At 48.3% G+C, this 23,134-nt stretch overlaps 1 protein-coding gene across 2 annotated transcripts in view; it reads right to left on the bottom strand.

Annotated features, from left to right (window-relative positions):
• Positions 1-4,973, bottom strand: part of C14H14orf180 (chromosome 14 C14orf180 homolog) — a 141,854-nt gene extending 136,881 nt beyond the window's left edge. For both annotated transcript variants that reach the window (XM_069638462.1, XM_069638463.1), the window contains exon 1: positions 4,766-4,973. The gene's annotated coding sequence lies outside the window, so the exon portion shown is untranslated. The remainder of the gene's footprint in view (positions 1-4,765) is intronic.
• Positions 4,974-23,134: the final 18,161 nt, after the last annotated feature.

Genomic DNA, 23,134 nt, shown 5'->3' with positions numbered 1-23,134 from the left:
CCTGGGGCTTGCAGCGTGAGAAGGAAGCGCTCAGTAGCGGTTGGAGCTGGCCTTGACGTGTGGCATGTGTCACATGCCACGTTCAGCTCCAACCCCTTCTCCTCCGGCTTCCTCGCAGCTCATATACAGGAACCAGGAAGCTCTGCCAGCTCCCCGATTTTCTCATGGGAGGGGAAGAACCCCCTGACACTCCCATACCCATTTTCGTTAGTTTCTGCCCCCTCGCTATGCTCGGTTGTGACCGCATACTTTTGGCAAATATTTACACCCTCAAATAACACAACTCACCAACCACCACTGGTTGCTGGTGTATTTGGGGACCAGGCACCACTGCTTCCTATCTATGCTACGTGAAACATTTAAGCTTTGATTAAAAAAACATATTTACTGCTTTCACCAGAGTAGTGCATGCCCTGCAGCGGCATAATCATCATGGGCATTGCACACACGTGGTGGTGTGGCCCGGGCTGTGGCATGCCCTATGCTTTGTTAAGGAGCTTGGGGTGCCCCTCAGCATGGCTCAGAGGGGCCCCACCAAATGTTGTGCTTGCTACACCACTGATTGGGCGCATTCAAGTGTGATGTGAATGGTTGAGAGGGGCCACAAACTCGACCGGAACCCAGCTCTCGTGCAACACTGTTTAAGAAAATAAGCGTTGGACACAGATTCTCAGAAGTGAGAGAGACATGGAATGACCCACCCCTCCCCACTCAAACTCCTTCTTGGAAAAGGCTTTGTGGAAGCTTCATTCATGGGCCGGCCCTGGGGTGTCATTGAATAACTCACCTTGCACATTGAGCTGTGAATATTGTAGATGCATTGAGCCCCACTCTTGAGGGAAGTGCAACCCACCCTCCCCACAGCTAATCCCGTTAAAAAAGATTGAATAAGAGTCACGCATCAAAGCCTACAACATTAAGGTGTTATGTTCAGCTCTGGGTTGTGAGGGACATGTGGTTGCTTGTCACATAACTAAAAGATACAGTGGGAAACCTTGGTTGCACTCTGGACTCTGGCCTAACCCTCGCCCGACAGATCAACAATATGTCCAAATGTTGTCACTACCATCTCAAACTTGTCAGACACATCTTTCCCTATCCCTCCTTCCCAAGCAGACTTGCCGCTGTTGGGTCTATTGTGTGTCCAGACTGGACTATGCCAACTCCCATTACCTAGGAGCGCCGGCATACAACCTTAATAAACTCCAAAGTGCGCAAAACGCTGCTGCTAAACTGCTCCTCGCCCTGGGTCCAAGAGACCACACTTCTCGAGCGTTCCGAACTCTCCACTGGCTCCCAGTCAGATGAAGGGCCACCTTCAAGACCCTGTGCATCACGCAGTGCACAAGAGCGGCCCATTATACCTGCAAGATAAGTCAAAACCGTACCTCCCATCCCGCACCCTAAGATCAAGCTCTGCCCTCCTTTTAGTGATCCCAACCACTAACTCTGTCAGGATCGGAGGATCCGCCTTCTCAGCCTTGGCCCCGACTCTGTGGAACTCGCTTCCCCCACATATTCGACACACTCAAGACTATATGACATTCCGCAAAGTACTAAAAACGTGGCTCTTTCCATAACACCAACCTCAACCTTAAGAAGCGACTGAATTTCCAACACCCAGTGACTAAATACACAATGGACTCCCCACCATGTCATCAATGAATACGCACATTGATTTCACTATTGTCAAGCTTATCCCTGAATACAGAACAATGATCTCAATGGATCCTAACTCCTCCCAATTCCCATGAGGCCGCCATGTCGCTGTTCGAAAACATGCCCAGTCCCTGCAATGTCACTGTGTGCCTTGTGTGTCGCTGTGTACCCCTGCCCTCCTGTTCCCGTGATCTCGATATGTATCCCTCTGTATTTCCCCTCACTTCTAGTCCCCGTGTTGTCGCCACATGCCCCACTGTGCCTGGGTGTCGCCGGGTGTCGCTGTGTACTCTCCCTTCTTGTTCCCCATGTTGCTATATATCCCTCTGACCCCCGTCATATCACTGTAAACCCAGCCCTCTGTCGCTACGTGCCCTTTTGTGCCTCGTGTGTCGCTGTGTACCCCTGCCCTCCTGCTCCCGTAATGTTGCTATGTACCCCTTGGTACGGCTCCCCTTTAATCCCCATGGTGACTCTGTGTGCCCCAATAACAAGCGTGCGTGTATGTTCACTGTGCATCATACCTTTTTATTCCCATTATGTTGCTACGTATCCCTCTGGCCCATGTCCTGTTGCTGTAAGTCCAGCTCTCTGGCCCCTGTGATGTCCTTCAGTGCCCCTACCCCCCCCAGCTTCCGTGTTTGTCGCTGCGTACCCCTGCCCTCTGCCTGCCCGTTCCTCTCTAACCCCTTTCACTTAACACTGTGATGCCGCTATTGTGCCTTACCGCTCCACTCTCGTGCTGTCGATCCATACCCCGCCCCCGGTCCCGTGATGACACTGTTTACCCAGTCCCTTCTCCCCCAATGTCACTGTGTACCCACAACCCTTAGGTCCCACGTTTTACTGTTCCCCTGGCCTTATCATCAATGTGGCAAACCACTGGCCCACTATGATGTTACTGTATGCACTGCACCTGTCCCCCCTCAGCGATGCTATGCGTCCGCAGCCTCCCACTTGGTCCCTATGATATCACGGTACAGCCCCTGGTCCCTGATGTCGCTGAATACCCACAGCCCTATGGTCCCGTGATGTTTATCTATATCTCTTGCCCCTCATGCCTGCTAGACGAACAATCATATCATGTTGCTACGCTTACTCTCTCCTCTACACCATCAGACAGTTAGGTTACAGCTATACCCCTCGACAAAATTCAGCCTAGCTGCTCACATACGAACACTACCCCACGAACACCTCATGACTCAAATAAAACACAGCTGTATCCCACGACAAACCGGCCTAGCTGCTCACATAAGCATCCTACAGGCCTAAGGCAGCGAGAACCCAGTGTGGGTTTCCACCCACCAGACTGCACACATTCAACTGATATCCTCATCACCACCCCTAACGCTAGGATGCAGCTGCCATCCAGCTATTACATCAGCTGCACACATAACTGGTGCACACACGCACCCCACAACACCATCTCTCTACTGACCTGGACTGCGGTCCTCAAGGGCGTTCAACCTACCAGCGCTTTGAGGTCATACCAATGACATATAGAGCGCTATATAAATGCCAAGTAACATAACATAACATACATTGACACAGAAACAGGTGGCCTCAGCTTACACCTGCACAATAGGTGTCTTCCATCCTAGTGGTAGCTGACTCAAAGATACACTTATAACCAGGGAATGTTGTTGATACTAAATCCTGGTCAATTATTTAATTTTCAGGCCTTGCTTGTGCAGCATTTTGCTCCTGGGTAAACAGACAGCACACGCCTCCCAGGTCAGTTCGTTTTTGGGTTAACACAGCAACGCCACAGATAACACGTACTTCTGTGTCCATTGATCTATAGATGTTTGATACACCTGCCGTAGCCTGCTTATAGATTTCGGTTGCCCTGTTAGAAATACTGCATTATGTATGTTTTACATATAGACCCCCCATTGAATCTAGAAAATGACATTCCCTAAATGTGTGATAGTGGACAAATTATGCCTCCCTCTGTGCCTCGATTCTTATATCTGGCTGAAATAAGAGTCCCTGGAAACATGAGTGTTAGACGCAGCTGGAGGTTGTGTGCCCTCGCTTCCCGTGATGTCACTTGGGAGGTGGGGTCAAGTGAAATCACTTCCTGTGATGTCATCAGAGGTCAAGGGTCATGTGACTTCCGCTAACACTGGCACTTTGGTGAAATGATGTCCCTGTTGTCACCTCATCTTGATAGTTCGACCTAAAATAGACATATATATAATATGTATATATATATATATATATATATATAAAGATGGGTGTGTGAAGGGGTGGCTGAAGGGATGGCGGAGCAGGGGGCAATGTGGACGTATGTTTTGGGGGATATCCCCACTTATTAAAACAAAAGTCAAACTTCCAAAATGTTCACTCTGAAATGTGTTTTTATGAAAGTCATAGAAGCTGTGCCACCATAAACAAGCCAATGGCATATTACCCCCAGCCCACTCTCCAGCCCCTTCTGCGTCTAATAGTGCATTGTGTGCTCACAATTCTCCAAATCTGCCTTGGAAACCCGACATACTCATCACAGCACTTTAGTGCATAGCCATCCTCTTCAGAAATATGGTCCAGCTATCAGGGCTGACATGCACCCATACTACCCCCCCCCCCCCCGCCCCCTGCAGCCCCACCTCTTTTCCTGGCATCTATTTCCAGCTTTCCAGCCTCTTCCCCTCGCTCAATCCCCTTCCTCCAGCAGACTCCCCCTGGTGGCGGGGGGCAGAACGCCACCCCATGGTCAAGCCTAGCGGCTCTGATACTCCTACGATGGGGCTTTGGTGCAGGGAAGAGGTACACTAACAATATCGAAAGTGCTCTGTTCTGTTCGGCGACATTCTGCACCTTCGAGCACGCCTGGGTGGGGTGAGCAGAGGGTAACTTTGCCTCTTAGGGGCAACGGTTTATATCTAATCGATCATAGCCAAGTTATTAAATATTCTGAAATACATGAATACATGCTTTGAACCTTTTTAAATAGCCAATCATAGTGTTTCTCAGAAAACACCAGGGGTTCGTAAGAGTGAATTTAAATCCGTGTTATTTCAACACAATCATTTAATCAACTACTGGATAGAGATGACACGATACTGCGATCATATTTGAGTGAATAGAAAGCGCACCCTACCTTACTGCTCGGGCTGTGGGAGGAAGGGGAGAGGGTCTTGGCTTCTTGCAATCCGGAGGCCCTGCAGAGCAGCGGGCCGCGCCAGGTGCCTCCTGCGAAATGAGCGAGGCCTGCAATAGGGGCCGTAATCAAACTAGGCCATCGCAGGCGCTATGTCTGGCGGCCGGAAACCGGATCCAGGCCGGGCAGTAGTTACCTCAGCGCAACATTAAAGTTTCAGCTGCACTGGAACCGAGGGGCCGTGGGGCAGCAGAGCGATACCAGCCCCGGGTTTTAAATAGTCTAGGATCTGGTGGTGTAGAGCGGGCGCTACTGCAGGAACACCTGCCGTGTTCGTCCGTCGTCGGTATTCACGCGCACATAGCGCCAAGAGGCTGCCGAAGTGGCAGAGGTTGCGATTGACACGGCCACTTTACGTTGCTTTAGGAGAAGGCCAGCTGGACTCTCACGCGGAACGTGCACGGTGTGGACGAAGGCCCTGATGACGTCTCCTGCGATGTTATTTGCGCATAGACCTGGGCAGATGGCGTTATTGCTAAATGGCACTTTTGGTGGGCAGGTGACTGCAGTGCAGCAACTGGAAAGTGGGCAAATGCCTAAAGGGCGAGAGTCGTAGCCCACCAATGGAACTCCCTGTCCATAGAAATTAAGGACACGCCCCTGAAATTGCCTTCCAACAGTCACGGGCCTCATTACGAATCAGGCGTTAAGGGTTTAACGGCGCAGTAAACGGCGCTGACCCTTAACGCCTGATTACTAGGGGCCTCATTACGACTCAGGCGGTAAGGGGTTTACGGCGGCGTAAACAGCGCCGACCCTTACCGCCTGAGTACGAGGTCCCTTAGCGCCATGGTGATATTAACGCCTGCTTTTTGCAGGCGTTAAAATCCATGGCGCTAAGGGACCATGGTGCTAATTACGCCACCGTAATTTACGGTGGCGTAATTAGCGCCTTCCCCACTCCCATTATGCCCTATGGGACAAAAATGGGAATGGGGAAGGGTAAAATGGGAAATGGGGATTTACCGCCCACTCACCTTGGAATGGGGCGGTAAATCCGCCATCCACCATGGTGTAAACGTAGTTTACACCATGGTGGTAAGGTTACGAGGTCCTAGGAGGGTTCCCGGGAGAGGTAGAGATTAAAATAAAAAGTGCAAATATTCAAAGCTCAAAGAGACAACTGTACATACAATAGTCTTATTAAACTGCCTTGTCACCCATCCTCTCTGAAATGGCAGGTACATTCACTTCCTGTATAGCTTCCTGTAACCCTTTCATTCCCACTGCGACCAGCTTTAATACTGCTCGTCACCCAGGAGGGAGACCCCGCATGCCATCGCCCCCTCCCCCACCCCTCACCGGCTTGCACAGGCATGCAGCTGCACATACAGTCATTAAGGAGGTTGTGTTTAAAGTCTGTCTTGCACAGTCGCCAGGTCCTGTTCCCAGCCCCTTCCACTCCGCCACCCAGTCTATTACATCAACTACTGTCACGTGACTATGGTTGCACCCAACAACCAACCTACCCCAGGGGGAACATGGACACCGCCTCTGCCAGCCAAGGGATTGAACAACGGGTCAGCACTTAGTCACCCAAGGAAGGCTAGCGCTGGCATAGAAGGTTGCACTGTTTCCAGCCCCTTGGCACTTTGTCAGTCTATTCCTGGAAGAGTTTGGTTGCCAGTGTCCCGACTTCACAGAAGAGCTGAAGCAGTGGTGCCAACTGTACAGCTTTTGCTTGTGCACCACTGCCCCCCAAAGCCCAGGGAAGAAGCTATTAGCACGTGTTCGCCATGCTTAAGGCCGGGTTCTGCAACCTGAGGTTTCGGACTTCAAGTCCCAGCATCACTCCTGTTTGACTATGCGGGCTAGAGCTGATGAACGTTGCTGGAGAACACATCTGGAAAGCTCACAGCCACATACTCCCGTGTAAGGGCACCATAAAAGAAATATTGCCCACTTTGAAGGGCTCAACAAACTATTAAATACACGTCAATGGTTAGTTCTTCCCAGGATCGCTGTGATTTCCTGTCCAAGTTTTTTGTGTCTAAGATTGAGACGATTCTCACTACCATCCAAGCGTCAGCCTCGGTTCTTGATCCAGAGAGGGAGATCCCTGGTCCAAGCGGCCTGACTAAAGTGAAAGAATGGTCTTCTTTTTCGCTTTTCTCTGAGGCCATGGTATCTACTGCCATACAACACATCAAGTCCGAGTCGCATTTGGATGTAGTTCCGTTGGCAGTTATGAAAGATATTCCCCAACATATTCTAACTAAATTCACTACGCAATTAATACTTATCTCTCAAGATCTTCCACTGAATTCACTACGGTGATTAATACTTCGTGTCAGTCGGGGGGTCATCCCGGCAGAATTTAAGATCGCTACGGTGATCCCCCTTCTGAAAAAACCCTCACTGGGTCCTTCCTTTCCTTCTAGTTTCCGTCCTATTTCTCTTCTACCTTTTTCTATGAAACTCTTGGAGTCTTTGGTGTCACCTCTTCTATCTTCATTTCCGGTATCTTCTGAACTTTTGGACCCTGCTCAATCAGGGTTTAGACCTGGTCGGGGGACGGAAAGCATCCTGGTATCGGTTCAGGACGCATGGCCAGGCTGGCTGATGTAGGGGTGGACGGCTGATTCTTTTAGACCTGTCAGCCGCGTTTGACACCGTGGACCATCCCATCCTGCCGACTCGCCTGACTCAGATTGGTATCTCTGGTCAGGCGCTAGCCTGGTTTTCGTTGTTCTTGGCCACCATACCCAGTTGCCTTTTCTTCCTCCATTTTCTTTCCGGTTCCTGCCACCTTACCTGTGGGCTCCCACAGGGCTCTGCCTTATCTCCCATTCTCTTCAATATCTACATCTGGCCTCTGATATGCCTCATCCGCTCCCTCGGCGTCAGGTGCTGCGCTTATGCCGATGACTCTCAGATCCTGATCAGGCTGAGGTGTCGTCGCGCTTTCATCAGTGCCCGACAGCCGTGGGAGAGTGGATGAGCCATAATTGGCTGAGGTGGAATGGAGACAAGACAGAGGTTATGGTAGTAGGCACCCCTCCTGATCCTGCACTCTAGGTGTCTTCTTTCTGGCCTTCCTGTCTTGGCCCTCTTCCTGTTCCAGTGACTAAGGTGAAGAACTTGGGAGTGATCCTTTCGGCCTCCCTTTCCATGAGTCTGCAGTATGTAAAGCGGGTCATTTCCACCTTAAGACATTAAAGAAGGTGATTCCCATTATTCCGGCCACCCTCCGTTCGCCGGAGGTTCCAGCCATGGTGCTCAGCCGGTTGGATTACTGTAAATCTCTCTATAATCAAGGGCTTGATCCAACGGCTGCAGCGTCTCCAAACTCTGGCCGCCGTGGTAGCAACGGGGTCACCTTATGGGGTTAATATTTCCCCTGTGCTGCGCACCCTGCATTGGCTTCCTGGTGGTGTAGCGTATCAAGCTCAAGGTACTTTGCATTGTTCATCGGGGGATGCGCGGACTTGGGGCTGAATATCTTCAGATCAAATTCACCCGATATCTCCCCAACCATCATCTGCGTTCGGCTACGGCTGGCCTGCTCTGTGTGCCTAATTTCCGCTGCTCGCGCTCGCGTATTGGTGGATGGGCGTTTCCAGTTGTTGCTGCTCAAATCTGGAGGAATAACCTGTAATTGACAGTTAAAATCCTTGCAAATCATCTGCCATTCCGAAAGGGCTCTAAAGACTTCTCTGTTCTAGTCTGCAGGGACTAAGGATTGTGGTTTTATTCCTCCCGTTCTAGCGCCAAGATACCTTCGGGTGACTGTGCGCTGTACACGTTACAATAATATAACATTAGAGGGCATGTCTTACGATTTGTGCAATTCTCCAGCACACAGCAAATCAGATAGTGTCCACTTACAGCAATGTGTGTATTGCCCAGTTTGCACAATTGCACTGGGGCTAGAAAATACCTCTTAACCAGGTTGCACAATTGCACAGGCGCTAGAAAACACCTCTTAGCCAGGTTGCGCAATTGCACTGGCACTAGAAAACATCTCTTAGCCAGGTTGCGCAATTGCACTGGGGCTAGTAAACAACTATTGCCCAGTTTGGCTCAAGTAAAGCAGATTAACTCACTATGCCACCCCACAATTGTCAGTCATGCCTGCCTCTGCACATGCATGACACTCCCAGTTTATGGCACGGTTTGCAGGTGCCTTAGTAACTTTCCAGAGAATAGAGATTTACCTCTGAGCCTCCGTAGTCTTGTCTTCCTGCACTGTGCATGGTGGGACCAGCTGTTGTCAGAGTATGAGTGTCCTTTTTAAAAGCAGAGCCTGCCTGCCCACAGATCAAACCGAAAAACTAAAGAACAGTTGAGTCATACAGACAGGCGGCTGCTGTGAGCTTCTCGAGAATTCTTGCCTGATAAAGCCAAGAGGTTGGCGAAAACCTCGCCTTCAGGCTTGCATCTGTGAAGCTGTTTGTGGACTTTGGAATGTTCCACACTGTCCCTTTTCCAGAGGGGGGCATGACTAGGGCCCCTTATAATAGCAAACCCCAGATATTGCACACTTTCTCTGTACAGCTGGAATTTCTGTTGTGAGGCTTTATGAAAGAATGACGACCAACAAAGCCAAGAGGTTGGTGAAAGCATCTAAAAAAAGACTGATTTTATAAAGTCAGGAGGTTAGTGAGAACCTCCAAGGCATGTCGGCCAGACAATGCCAAGAGGTTGGTGAACAGTGTTCTTAAAAAGCCACAAGGTCTGTGAATGTCTGCAATGTGCATTTTATTTTTATTTATTTATTTTATTGGGTGGCGCCTATACACACGTGTTTCCAGGTGCCACAAGACAAGATTCAGGGGCACGGGAGGACATGGGAGTCAAAAAAGTAGAGCCGGTCCTACATTCCAGCTAGACTCATTCACACAGTGCAACATCTATGTATATCCCTTATGATCCAGGCCACTGCGCTGTGTTATTGCTGGTTCTTTCTTCTTCCACCTGGACGCTCTTTTTGGTATGTGAATCATCGTAACTGGTCTTATGGGGCATGACTTGGGCATATCTGTAGAGGGGCCCTGTGACGTCTCCCTGCAATATTGGAGGTACCGGGGAGAACGAGAGGACTGTGAGGCTGCCGGGCACTCGTTATATAAACCTGGCACATAATGACGCGATCTGGGCACACAAAGCCGTGCCTGTCATATGATGTTGTTACAATAACTTAACATAACAACAATAACATTAACAAACAAGACACCCCATCTGGCATATAGTAGCTGCACCTGGGCATGTGAGACTGACAATGCGTCAAGCGGAGCGTAAAAAACCCAGACCCACTGGCTCTGCAAACTCTTTTTAATTATATAGCTAGCTCAACACAATACTAACATAAACTCATAGATGCCAAACCGTGTTATATACTATGAAGACAAACCAGCCCGGCATTGCTGGGGAATTAACTTAATGGTGACTTCTGCTGTGAGCCTGCTGGTTACCCGTCTAACTCCTGGCAGGGCCAGTGCAGAGACTTTCGAATAAACTGGCTAGTGCTAACATGAGCAATAGCAACGCTGTGTGCATCAGTCACCAGTGCTATCAAAAGTTATTTAAGATTTAAGACTTGAATGTATTTTCCGAAGCATGCATACAAACGTATATAGCTAGAATGTATTGAAACATATATGATCGAGTACTGCCACATGCCAGTGGCCTGCTCGTAGCAAGTAAAGGCAATGGAGGCTCTAAGATATGCATGTTTCCATGGCGTCGTGACTTCCTCAGGCAAACACGTGTCAGGGACATAAACTAGAAATGCACAGTGCTTTTCCAGAGGTCTGAGAAGCAGCTCATAAAATCTATTTTCTGAATTCCCTGGCATAGGATCCCTCGCCAGCACTCTGTATGTTAAACAGGCTGTGCTATTCTAAAGTGTCTGCAGGCGTGACTGGGTATTCCCAAACAGATCAACTTACGGCGCTGTGGCCTGACTTCCAGATCTAGTCCCCGTCCATCCTGTTCCTGCCTGACACAAGGTGATGTGAGGCCGAGGTGATCACAAAGTTAAATACGGACAACAACACACAATCACAAAGAGACAAAAATAGAGCCTGGAGCTGGAAAAGGGCCGGGAAACAAGCAAGGCATTCATTGGCTTTCACCAATGACAATGCGAGCATGGGATCAGAGTCAGAAGTCTAAAAGTACCAACTGCTGCCATGAAAGGGTGGCAGCTTCCAGACTGAATTTATGTTTCACATTCCAGCGTCAGGTGGCAGAGCACAGCTTTTGAGCTGTGTGACTCCTTCGGCTAAAACACATTTTAATCTATACTTTACGGTACAGATGAGTGCTTTCTTTGTCGAAAGGAAATAAAAATGGTAATGTAGCCATAAAAATGTATTCCGTCTCTTATCGCTGAGAAAAAAGTTAACGCGCAGTCGATATGCACCGTCATACTTCTTAACTACCACAGAAATAAAGAAGAATCGCAGATTGGCTGCGATCCACAGGACAGAGACGCAGGCAATTCAAGCAATACACTTTACCAGTGTGAATTGGTTGGCAATTTCACACTCAATGAGCCATGGGATAGTGAAGAGGGCACTGCTGATGTCTGCAGGCTTTGGCACTTTATAAATAAATAAATAAATGCACTAACTAATAGAAAGAAACGAAAGTCCCTGGCCGCCAGACGAAATTAAGGCAAACACCCTCATGCTCTTAGAAATGCAATGCTATTGCAAACCAATTGAAAATGAACTTTGCGGTACAGTTCGAGATTGTTAACAAGTATGACACTAAAGGTGATACTGAGGGCCCGATTCATGGAAATGTGTGCAGAAAACCCAGAAGAGCCAGGTGCCGAGAAGGAAACGGCGTGAACCTGCATGCTGGATAAAAAATGCACGCACCGCATATTCATGTAATTGTTCGTATAAAGTAACCGTATTCGCAAATCGCGGCCGGAAAACCCCCGACACGCCCACATGCAAAGCATAAATAACCAGATCAGCTACTTTTGCACGCTACCCCGGGTGTGAATACACGCACACTTCAAACAGTTTGTGGGGTCCCCTGCAAGCAGGCCTTAATCTCCAGGACCCTGCACAGAGTCCTCCGTAACTGTTTCCGTCAGGCACCCCGACATCTTGTGTATGAAAAATCGTAACTCGGTCTCAACTCGGAACCCCTGTAAACCATTCTGCACCTCGCTACACTGCTTATGCATACCCCTAAGTACGTTTTGGAACCCCGGTTGCGTACACTCACCCCTAAATCCGACATGTAAACCCATCTCCGCGCTGCGAATCCTACGCGCAAGTGTACTTATGCCTGCCTTCGGGGGGCGGATAGTATGAAGGACTTGCGTGCCCATTTCCCGCCCAAGAGGTTGCGTGAGCGAATCAATCAATACGTCTCATGCCCCACAATTGTGGGCATGCAAAGGACTGCCTACAGGCCATCCCTCGGAACGCCCACTTTTGAGCAAGTTCTTCCCAATTTTTGCTGTTCCGTGCCCTTCCCAGCTCTCTACGCAAGCCACGGCCATGCTCTGCGTGGAGTCTCGCGCAAGACCTTCAAACGGCTCGCAGAGACCAGTTGAGTCTGCGCGAACTCCATGCTAGTTCAGGAAAAATACTGTGCATTTGATGCCATGAATCGATGAACGCAGATTTGCGCACAGTTTGGCACGCATGAGCCGTTTTTTTCCACACAAATTATTCCATGAATCAGGCCTTGAGTCTTTTGTGAAGGTTTTCACTACCGGCAGCTCTGAAGATGTCTTGCTCTGCGACTCTATGATCCTTCACCAAAGAGTATACTTACTCGGGCTGATGGGAGTTGTAGTCCAAAACATCTAGAGAGAATTCGGACTTCCTACACCGTTGACTACACTGGCTACAGCTGTGGCCCAAAAATAAAATCTAATAGCCAAAGATTGCAGATGGTAAGTAGCCCTACTTTTTGTATGTATTCCGCTCCGTGCGCAATGGAATTATACATAAAATCCCAAAATGGAAAGGGAGAACCGTAGGACTGAACAGGCGGCTGTGGCCTCACACAGACAGACCAGCAGGCTATAATTACTAACACAGCAGGATACATTCACGCTTCTTTTTAAAAATGGCAAAATTTGTAGTCGAATACTGTACAGTGATGACTTACCTAAACTAACTTAAAGTCTCAAGGCAGCAGACCATCATCAAAATAGACAGTGGGGGAATATAGGAGGCAGCCAATCCTCAGCGCCAACACCAGAAGGGGAAGACTGGACATAACTAGCCCCACCAACCTAAGATCCATACAACACAGCCAGGAACGCACTGTGATGCACCGTGACATCTAACTTAATGGTTAAATGGCCAAGAATCATAACCAGCTACTAAGAGCACCCACAGGTAAGCCACCTAAATAAAACAAGATCGACGATAACCAGGACATTCACCCCACTACCCCAACCTCAAATCTCTGCTTACTTAATTCACCCGAAAATCCACACAACCATCTCTCGCCCAGAAAACCGCACAGACTTCACCACACTGCAACAAAATCCAACCAACACAAACTGCATCAACAGCACACAAGGTCTCACTCCCATCCGACTCTTACACAAAAGCTCAGCGCACGGTGGAAACCGAACTGAAGCTGCCAACAACAGACCATTCTCCTCACTTTTCTACTCACTCTTCACCCGACTAACATTCAAAGATAGATAAAGCTAGATTGTGGGGGTTGGGGAGCAGATCCTCTGCAAGCTTTAAGAACAGAAGTAAGAAAGTTCTCAGAAGCACTAAGAAACACCTTTACCCTTCGCAGGAACTCGTTTTGCCTGACTGGAGCACTGGGGTGTGTTTGGCAAACCCATCAAAGTTATGCTGGGCTTAAAAAAAGCATGGAAACCCGATCCTTTTGAAATGTGAGAGTAGAATAGGTCATTTCAGCTTTCCAGGCACAACGCCACCACGTGGCTATCCCTAGAGATTCACCACTACCGAGCCTGCACCCAATGCATTGTGGGAGCGCACAAAAAGCACGCATTTCTTGCTCCAGAACATTGTTTTGGTCTTGTGACTCTCCCTAATGACGTTGAAACATGTATGTGGCTGTCTGCCTAATTGAGGAGGTCTGTCTTGCGTTGATTAAGCTATATATTAAATAGTGCTGCGCTGCCCTATAAGACAAAGAACATTTCTGGAGCGATAATGCAGGCATGTTAGCTAATTTGCATACCCACAATGCATTGTTCAGTGGCTCAGAACTGGAGGTGAACTTCAAGGGAGGTTTACTGGGTGGGGCTGGGGCATGTGTGCTTAGTAGCTGAAATGGCCCAATCTACTCTCCCATTCCAGGTAGAAGGTTGCTTTTTAAAATGCTTTTAAAAATGCATCACCATAACATGTATGGTGTTTGCTAGACTTACCCCCAATGCCCTCATCACATCCTTTAGGATGGGGAAGCGCCTGTGTGGGTCCGCCCACGCATCTGATAATGAGGGAGAAGAAGAACATGGCTTACAGAGTGTGGATGAGGTGAAGGCGGTGGTGGTGGTGAGACGGGTCATGGATGAGTGGCAAGAGAGGTGGGTGAGTGGGTGAAGGGCAGGTGGAGGTTTGGTGTCCGTGGGAAAGTGTCGGTGATGCGGGGAGTCTGGAATGGAGGAGGGGGGAGGAGGTGATGCTGAATCGGTTGAGGTTAGGACATGTGGGGCTGAATGACTGTTGGATGCGGGGAGTCTGGAATGGAGGAGGGGAGAGGAGGTGATGCTGAATCGGTTGATGATAGGGCATGTGGGGCTGAATGACTGTCTGCATCGAGTGGGGAAGCGTGAGTCCAGGGACTGTGCAGTGTGTGGGGTGCCTGAGACTGTGGGACATTTTTTGCTTAGGTGTGAGAGACATGTTGAGGAGAGAGAATTGATGAGGGTTCGGTTCTCTGCGCTGGGTGTGGCTGAGCTGAGTGGGAAGGCTTTGCTGGGAGGTGACGGGGTGAGAGGCAGGAGGAGGAACAGTGTGATGTTGGATTTTGTGAGGCAGGCGGGGCGGTGGGAGGAGTTGTGAGTTTATGTGGGCTATGTGTTGATTGGTGGGGGTAGGTGCACATCATCCTATTGGATGGGGAAGCGCCTGCGTGGGTCCGCCCACGCATTCAGTAATTAAGAGGAAGAAGAACATGGCGTACAGAGTGCACTAAGTGTGGGGAGCATTTGAATGGTTTCATTTTGAGAGCAGGTCAGTCTTGGGTTACAAAAGCTATGTATGACAAAGTGCTGCCTCTTAAGGCAAATTTCCCAAAGAAGCATGTATTTCAGCTAATTTGCATACTTGAAGTGGATTGGTCGGTCTCTGAATTACCTAGGCTAGGCACCCCTGAATTTACTGGTGACTTCAGACTTGACTAGGAGTATTGCTGGGGCAGGCTGTATTTGCACCTAGCGTTTGTTATATGTGGACCCTGACACATTGGTGATATCATCGCTCCCATGTACGCCGTCCCATGACCAGTACAGTGAGCACCCCCCGCAAAGTATATAGCATGTGAACTATAAGCAAAGTAATGGAGAACTAGACAGCCGGTGAAATGGGGAACTCTCGTAGGGAGAGACAGAAGTCCTGAGAGCCTGGTGACTGCTGCCTCTTTACTTTCAGTGGCATGATCTTACTCCAGTGTAACTGCCTGGCCATTATGCAAGTCTATGCAAAAAGGACGAGCATACTCCTCCTTGGCACTTAAGGGGTTAAAACAATATCCCCGCCTTTGTTTACAAGGGGACATAATTTAACGCAATGGGGCTGCACCTCTTGCAATAAGGAGAGGAAGACAGAAATGTCAATTTCAGCCCCATGACCAGTACCAAGCTCTCGGGAGGATAGCTCAGGGGCAACGTCCTCACCTTGGAAGCAAGACGACACGGAGCAACACAGGTTCGATGCCCGGGTCCGCGCTTAGAAACCTCTGGGTATAAAGCACGTTATCAAAAAGCAATCATGCAATATCTTTCATCACCTATTACAATACATGCTTTTCTGCCCCTCCCCCCAAGAGGGGAAGTCATAGTAATCGAAAAAAGAAATAAATACAGCCAATGTAAAACTCAGGTCACAGGTCACAAGTTCAAAAGACGAAGTGAAGTTATGGGGCGCAGCACTGCCTTAAAACAGCACCTTCGTCTTTATCAATTCTATACGAACAGCGCTCTAGTATGACCGTGTGCTGTTCTTCCACACGGTCATGTGTTACACCCACGCGATGCATCATCTGGCAATGACGTATACATACATGTGCATGTACCACTGTACCACTGTAGTGCATGGGCGTGTGGGGGTGGGGTGGTGTGGCTTTCTTAATGCGGCTATGCAAAAGACATTTATTGAAAACCACTCTTCTCCCTTCCCATGCAGCCACAGAACTGAAATTAAAAGTACATTGTAAAGCAAACCAGCACGTTTATGACACAATAATTACTGTACTGTAACTGAACAGTTCAATTAAAAGGAGTGTGTTTAATTTATGAATGCTTCTAATGGTCACTGCCCGGGTAAGGCAGAAGTCTTGCTCTGATGCGGCAATGAGCAGCATGGCGCTTGCTCCAAGAACCCAAAACAACATGGAAAGAAGTGAACAGCCAACGACCTGGGATATGAATCCAATGATAAACAAATCAGAAAGTACTTGCCTCAGGTTTTCTGAATGAGGAACACAGGCCGGTGTTACTGTTCTTGAATGGACGCTGGTGGTGTCCCTCGGTCTGCTGTCAAATGTCAAAGGGAGGCAGCACTGCCAACATAAAGCGGATGCTGCCAGAGGATGACATAGCAAGCATGGTCCTCCTTCAGAGTGGCCCAAAGGGTGAACTAGGAAAGGTTCACACTCTCCACTGTGTATACTGGGCACACTCTCCCAAAGCAGGTCTGTGCCCACCCAAAGGGCGCACACGCCTCTGCTTCGGAGTGGGGGGCACGTTGGCACAGTAGTACACAAGGAAAGCTTCGGTATAATTATAGCAACACACTGCAGTCGCGGAAGGAGACTTTCCAAACAAAGCTGCCTGCATGCCACACAACAGTACTCATCACTTTGCACGCCGCAGTTCCAAACACACTCACAGCAGAAGTGCTGTGTCCTGCCAAGGAACAGTTCTTAAACATAACACATGCCCTCTCTGCATGGCGGGCGGCTGAGCCATAAGTCAGGCCTTGTGTACCCCCTCTCTTTCCTATGCCACAGTGAGGTCGGGCACCCTGATGCTGACGCTAGCACAGTCGGGACTGTACGTGCACCTTTCTTCATTTTATTGTGGGTGTTTATTGAGTAATAGAGCACCCTTTGGGGAAAGAGGCCTACATTAAGTTATCTGGAATTTGTAAAGCATGTCCTGCCACCTGTTGTGGCATGGAAGCACCGTGGAAGGCTAACGGGTGAGAAACGGTGTTAGACCATATCCGCTATTACAGCCATACAATAGTAAACATGTTTATTTATTTATTTATTTAGTTATAACATTTATCATACGCCCAAACCCATGGGTATCACGGCGTCGGTTACACGAGTTTGTATGGCCCATGACCATGTACCATTGCTGCAGGGGGCCTGGGGTGGGGGCAAGTGGAATCGGCTGTAAAGAGTGGCCAACAGGAGGGACACTGGGCTAAGTGGGGTCAGTGTGTGGGGCAGGTGTCTCTAGTAGAGATGCGGTTTTGATTCCTTTGTTAATTGTTCAAGAGTGAAGCAGGTTTAAAGATGATGGTTATGAAGTTACAGATTCCTGGCTGGAGGTCAGGTTCCCCTGCCCCGAATGCACATTGTATCCGGTCCCCACCTCTCCTACACGAAGTTCACCCTTCCTGGTGTAAGCAGTAGCATGCCGAAGTAGTGGTTATGGTACCAACACAATACTTTGCTGCTTTATCTACGATAGAAATCACCCTAATTTCTACTTAAACTGTGCCATTATTGATGTATGTATAGGAGTGTGGAAAAATAATGGACATTTTTTTAACAAAGTTGTTTTTCATGTATTTTTTTATAACACGCCTAATACCGCACCTGAGTTCGGTTTCTAAGCGCGGATCTGGGATTCGGACTTCTGTTGTTCTGCGTAATTTTCCTTCCAGACCAGCGAGTTGCCCCTGTGCTGTCCTCCGTTCACTAAACGGAGCAATAACACGTGGCTCTACACTTAGCATTCACATTAAGCAAGAGGTCTCCATTATTATAATGTGTGTGTGCACATTTTAGACAAAGAAGCCCAATGTTGATGATATAAAACAAACCTGCCTTCATCACTCTAAGACCTCCCTACCAAGGGTCTGGCTAGTGTCAGAGGTCTTAATAACTTACCAGAACCTCCATGATTCCTAGTCCCACTAAACAGGTGGCTAGTGTGAGTAGTCTTGATTACTTGCCAGTAACCAATGTAACTGCTAGCCTTACCAATCATTGGCCGGCTGGTGTGAGATTTCTTCACTACTTACCAGAACCTCCATCATTCCTAGTCCTACTAAACATTTGGCTAGTGTGAGTGGTCTTGATGACTTACCAGTAATCATTGTAACTGCAAGCCCTACCAATCAGTTGGCCGGCTGGTGTGAGATGTCTTCACTACTTACCAGAACCTCCATTATTCCTAGTACTACTAAACAGGGCTAGTGTGAGTGGTCTTGATTACTTGCCAGTAACCAATGTAACTGCTAGCCTTACCAATCAGTTGGCCGGCTGGTGTGAGATGTCTTCACTACTTACCAGAACCTCCATTATTCCTAGTACTACTAAACAGGGCTAGTGTGAGTGGTCTTGATTACTTGCCAGTATCCAATGTAACTGCTAGCCTTACCAATCATTGGCCGGCTGGTGTGAGATTTCTTCACTACTTACCAGAACCTCCATTATTCCTAGTCCCACTAAACATTTGGCTAGTGTGAGTGGTCTTGATGACTTACCAGTAATCATTGTAACTGCAAGCCCTACCAATCAGTTGGCCGGCTGGTGTGAGATGTCTTCACTACTTACCAGAACCTCCATTATTCCTAGTACTACTAAACAGGGCTAGTGTGAGTGGTCTTGATTACTTTCCAGTAATCATTGTAACTGCTAGCCCTACCAATCAGTTGGCCAGCTGGTGTGAGATATCTTCACTACTTATCAGTAACTCCATTATTCCTAGTCCCACTAAACAGGTGGCTAGTGTGAGTGGTCTTGATTACTTACAAGTAATCATTGTAACTGCTAGCCCTTCCAATCAGTTGGCCAGCTAGTGTGAGATATCTTAATAACTTAACAGTAACCTCCATTTTTCCTAGTCCCACTAAACAGGTGGCTACTGTGAGTAGTATTGATTACTTGCCAGTAACCAATGTAACTGCTAGCCCTACCAATCAGTTGACCGGCTGGTGTGAGATGTCTTCATAACTTACCAGAACCTCCATTATTCCTAGTCCTACTAAACAGGTGGATAGTGTGAGTGGTCTTGATTACTTACAAGTAATCACTGTAACTGCTATTCCTACAATCAGTTGGCCGGCTGGTGTGAGATGTCTTCACTACTTACCAGTAACTCCATTATTCCTAGTCCCACTAAACAGGTGGCTAGTGTGAGTAGTCTTGATTACTTGCCAGTAATCATTGTAACTGCTAGCCCTACCAATCAGTTGGCCGGCTGGTGTGAGATGTCTTAATAACTTACCAGTAACCTCCATTATTCCTAGTCCTACTAAACAGGTGGCTAGTGTGAGTGGTCTTGATAACTTACCAGTAATCATTGTAACTGCAAGCCCTACCAATCAGTTGGCCGGCCGGTGTGAGATGTCTTCACTACTTACCAGTAACCTCCATTATTCCTAGACCTACTAAAGAGGTGGCTAGTGTGAGTGGTCTTGATAATTTACCAGTAATCATTGAAACTGCAAGCCCTACCAATCAGTTGGCCGGCCGGTGTGAGATGTCTTAATAACTTACCAGTAACATCCATTATTCATAGTCCGCATCTCAGACGCATGATTGACACCTGAACGCTACCTTCTGGAGTTCGATATTTTTTAATTAGTAAGAAGCGGGTTCCTGCTTAGTAACAGAAGTTGCTCCCCTGACTGCCCGCTTCAGCGATGGGTACGTTTGGACCCCAGAAATGATCCAGGATTTGAAATGTTCATTGAGTGAAGGACCACTAGTCCTTGAACACCTATGACTGGAGCTGGCTGTCTGTGTGCATTGCTACTTGTATTCAGGAATGGGTTCCCCTGCAGGGGGGTGCTCTGCTTTACCTTCTGCTGAAGTAGTATTTACAATCAAGGGAAGGGGCTTTCTTGGGCCCATGCTGGCAAAACATTGAATCACTGAGTTTCTTCATTGAAATCATAAATCTGTATATTTAATAGATATACCGACAAATAACATTAATTTAGCAAATGTTGCCAATACATGGGGGGGGGCACACTGCTCTGCGTGATCTTTTTTTTAAATAATGAAATAGAGAATGTATTTTCTTATATGATTGGGTACAGTTACGAGTTCCCATGTATTGGGCATGGATCAAGGCAATGCACGAGGGGGCTATTTTGGTTCTTTGAGGCCCACGGCGGTGCACAGTGGTAGTTGGAGTAGCCCTAAATGGCTGCCCTATATATTTCTTGTAAAAGGACCTCTCTAATACCCCGCTGAGAAGCCACCCGATACCCTCTGTCGAGCACCCTTGACTCCACTGAGGCAAAGGAGCGTCAGGGAGCGTTGGGTACGTGCACGTGAAAATATGTCCTTTGCTCGTGTCCTGATAAACGAAGGAGGAGGGGGGTTATCCCGCCTTTCCCTGAATCTCCAAGCGAGGCAAAGAAGACATTTGAAGAATGAAAGGCTCCTGTACGCCCCAAGTAAATGAGGGGGTGCCTTCTGACATCCAAATACCTACATTATTAGAAATTGAAACTAGGAATGAGAAATGGAAATCACTTTAAAAGACTTCTGGGTACAGGTTCAACTTCCATGCCCCCAACCCAGGGGTTCCTGAATGCCTTCAAAGCTGCCCATTGACTCTGAGAGGGGAGTGAGCCAGCCCAAACTCACCCCCCATCCTTACGGAACTGCACAATAATTGGGGTGCCACACTCCGAAGGGAAGAGCATCCCTGGACTGGCGCCATGTTTGGAATGCACCCCAATGATTGGAGCATAGAGGTCCTTGATATATTCAGTATTTCACTAGGCAGATCTAAGGTGAAAACCTGTCTTCTAAGACCTTCCCCTTCAAAGTCCAAACAAACTATTACCATCTGATGGCATATGAGGCGAATGGGGACCACCAGCTGGAGGGCGGAAACCTGGTCAGCATTCAAGGAGGGTTGCGGCTATCTGAACCAAAAGGGAAACCACATTCTCCTGAACCAGTATTGGGCTAACAAGATCATTGGGTCTTATCTGTCCCATTTACCCCACCTCCCAATCATGGAATGGTGGAAAAAGTTTAAAGAAGCTCCCAGCCAATCACAATGTTAGCGCTTCAAATTGGAAGCCAGGAGTGAAGGAAATTGACTGCTAATCAAAGGCAGGTGATTGCTCCCTGGAAATCAGAAAGGGTCTTACGCTGGGAGACTAAACCTCTTCCACAATTGGTGAACAGTCACTGGGCAAAGTATCAGCTCTTGAGATGCTGCAAAGGATCTGCCCAATCCCGTCAACTTGAATATTGCCCATGCCCTGATGTGGGCAGCACTCGAGGACAATAGACGCCTTTCCACCCATAGTCCTAGTTCCAAAGGTCTGCATGGCATCCTCCTTCATGATCCACGTTGGCCTTGACCGGCCACAGTGTTCTCTGTTCTGATCAGAATAGACAGGGAAAGGTCAGTTGGACCTGAAGATCACCTCCAGATACCAGCAGGTGAAGGACATCCTCTGCATCTCTGTTGGCGATGGCCCATAAATGGATGTGCGTTATCCACCCTGGTCCCCCCATCTCTCAGAGCATGCATGCATCATGATCACCCGTGGGGTGTCTGAGTTCTCTTGTGTGCGGTCTCTTGATTTTGGGAGACAACGGGAGAAGAGCCTCGCAATCCCGTAAGCGTGGTGCCCCAAGTCTGGGAAGGTGAGCGATCAGAGACCTCTGGTGAAGTCTTGGCCTTGCAGAGACAAGCACGCATGAGGATATGAGTCTGTGCACACACAGCCACAGTTTATGCTGATGCCCCCCTGTTGGCATTAGGACTTCATGAAAGACCTTCTGAACGGTTGGGAGTTGACCTCATGCAGTTGCACCAGACCTCGACCCCTCAGTAAGCAAGCCCCGATGAAGGTCAAACCAACAGGTTCAACCTGATGAGACTTGCGTATGTTTAGTAGATATCCACGCGGCCTTAACAACTTGCATGTTCTTCCCACACAAACCTCTATGTCTCTGGCAATGCCCTTGGATCAGCCAACACTTTTGCAAACACAACAGAAACATGTACTTGCCCTAATCCATCAAACACAAATCATGAATCAAAATTCAAATACAAATGTATGGATAAAAACAGAATACATGTCACATCTTATGCCCTTGTTCCACCAACTCGGAATAAAAATATGCCGCTCAGCCGCTCTCTCCCGGAAAGTGCATGACCTGGGGTACATTTCCTGAGCGGTTACTAAACATCTCCAGAGCCACAAATGACCTCATGGACTTCCATTTTCATGAGAAAGAGGAAATCAAAGGTCCAGCCTGTTTGCTTGGATTTTAAAGAAGTTGAGGCTGAGATCTTCTGGCCACCGAAGGCAAAACAACAAAAAATAACCCACAGCGTGTAGTGAGGAGCAATCGTAAAAGGTAAGTAACCCCGCGTCGTCTCGCTATTAGGTTGTTTGGGGACAGCACATTAAGCCTCAACTTTGGGAGAAGGCAGACTTTGTTGGATGTGGACAGGCGTGTGGACAGGCGTGCAGCAATTTTGTTGGACAGAAAAGTGACGGTGGGACCTCTGCTGTGTGCCCTATTTAGCAAAGAAAGCCTAGCTTATCCAATCCTTTCTGGGAAGGTTTTACTGTATTTTAGGCTGGGCATCCTGCATCCCCTCGACACGAGAAGAATATTCCGGGCGACCTCTCTGTATGCATAGCCCTCAGATCTCAAGGAGATCCAACAATGCCAGCAGGGGGCCAATCAGTGGGAACCTTTAGAAATTGCTTTAAAAACATATTTTCCCTCACTTGAACACCCACACTGTTGCCATTCCCCTGTAGAAACACAGTATACAATGCCGAGACTCAACCACTGGCCTTGTATCCAGTATCCGTCAAAGGCTCTTCACCCATATTGGCCGCTTAAATGGACCGCCTCCCGAGAAGCCTGGAACAGTTTGAATGAAGACTTAATAGCATGATGTTTCCAATTTAGCGAGATTACAAACCTCAAAACAAGGTAATC

The sequence above is a fragment of the Ambystoma mexicanum genome, chromosome 14, assembly GCF_040938575.1.
Source record: "Ambystoma mexicanum isolate Mex_15411 chromosome 14, UKY_AmexF1_1, whole genome shotgun sequence".
Taxonomy (NCBI): Eukaryota; Metazoa; Chordata; class Amphibia; order Caudata; family Ambystomatidae; genus Ambystoma; species Ambystoma mexicanum.
This window is presented reverse-complemented; position numbering and strand designations above follow the sequence as displayed.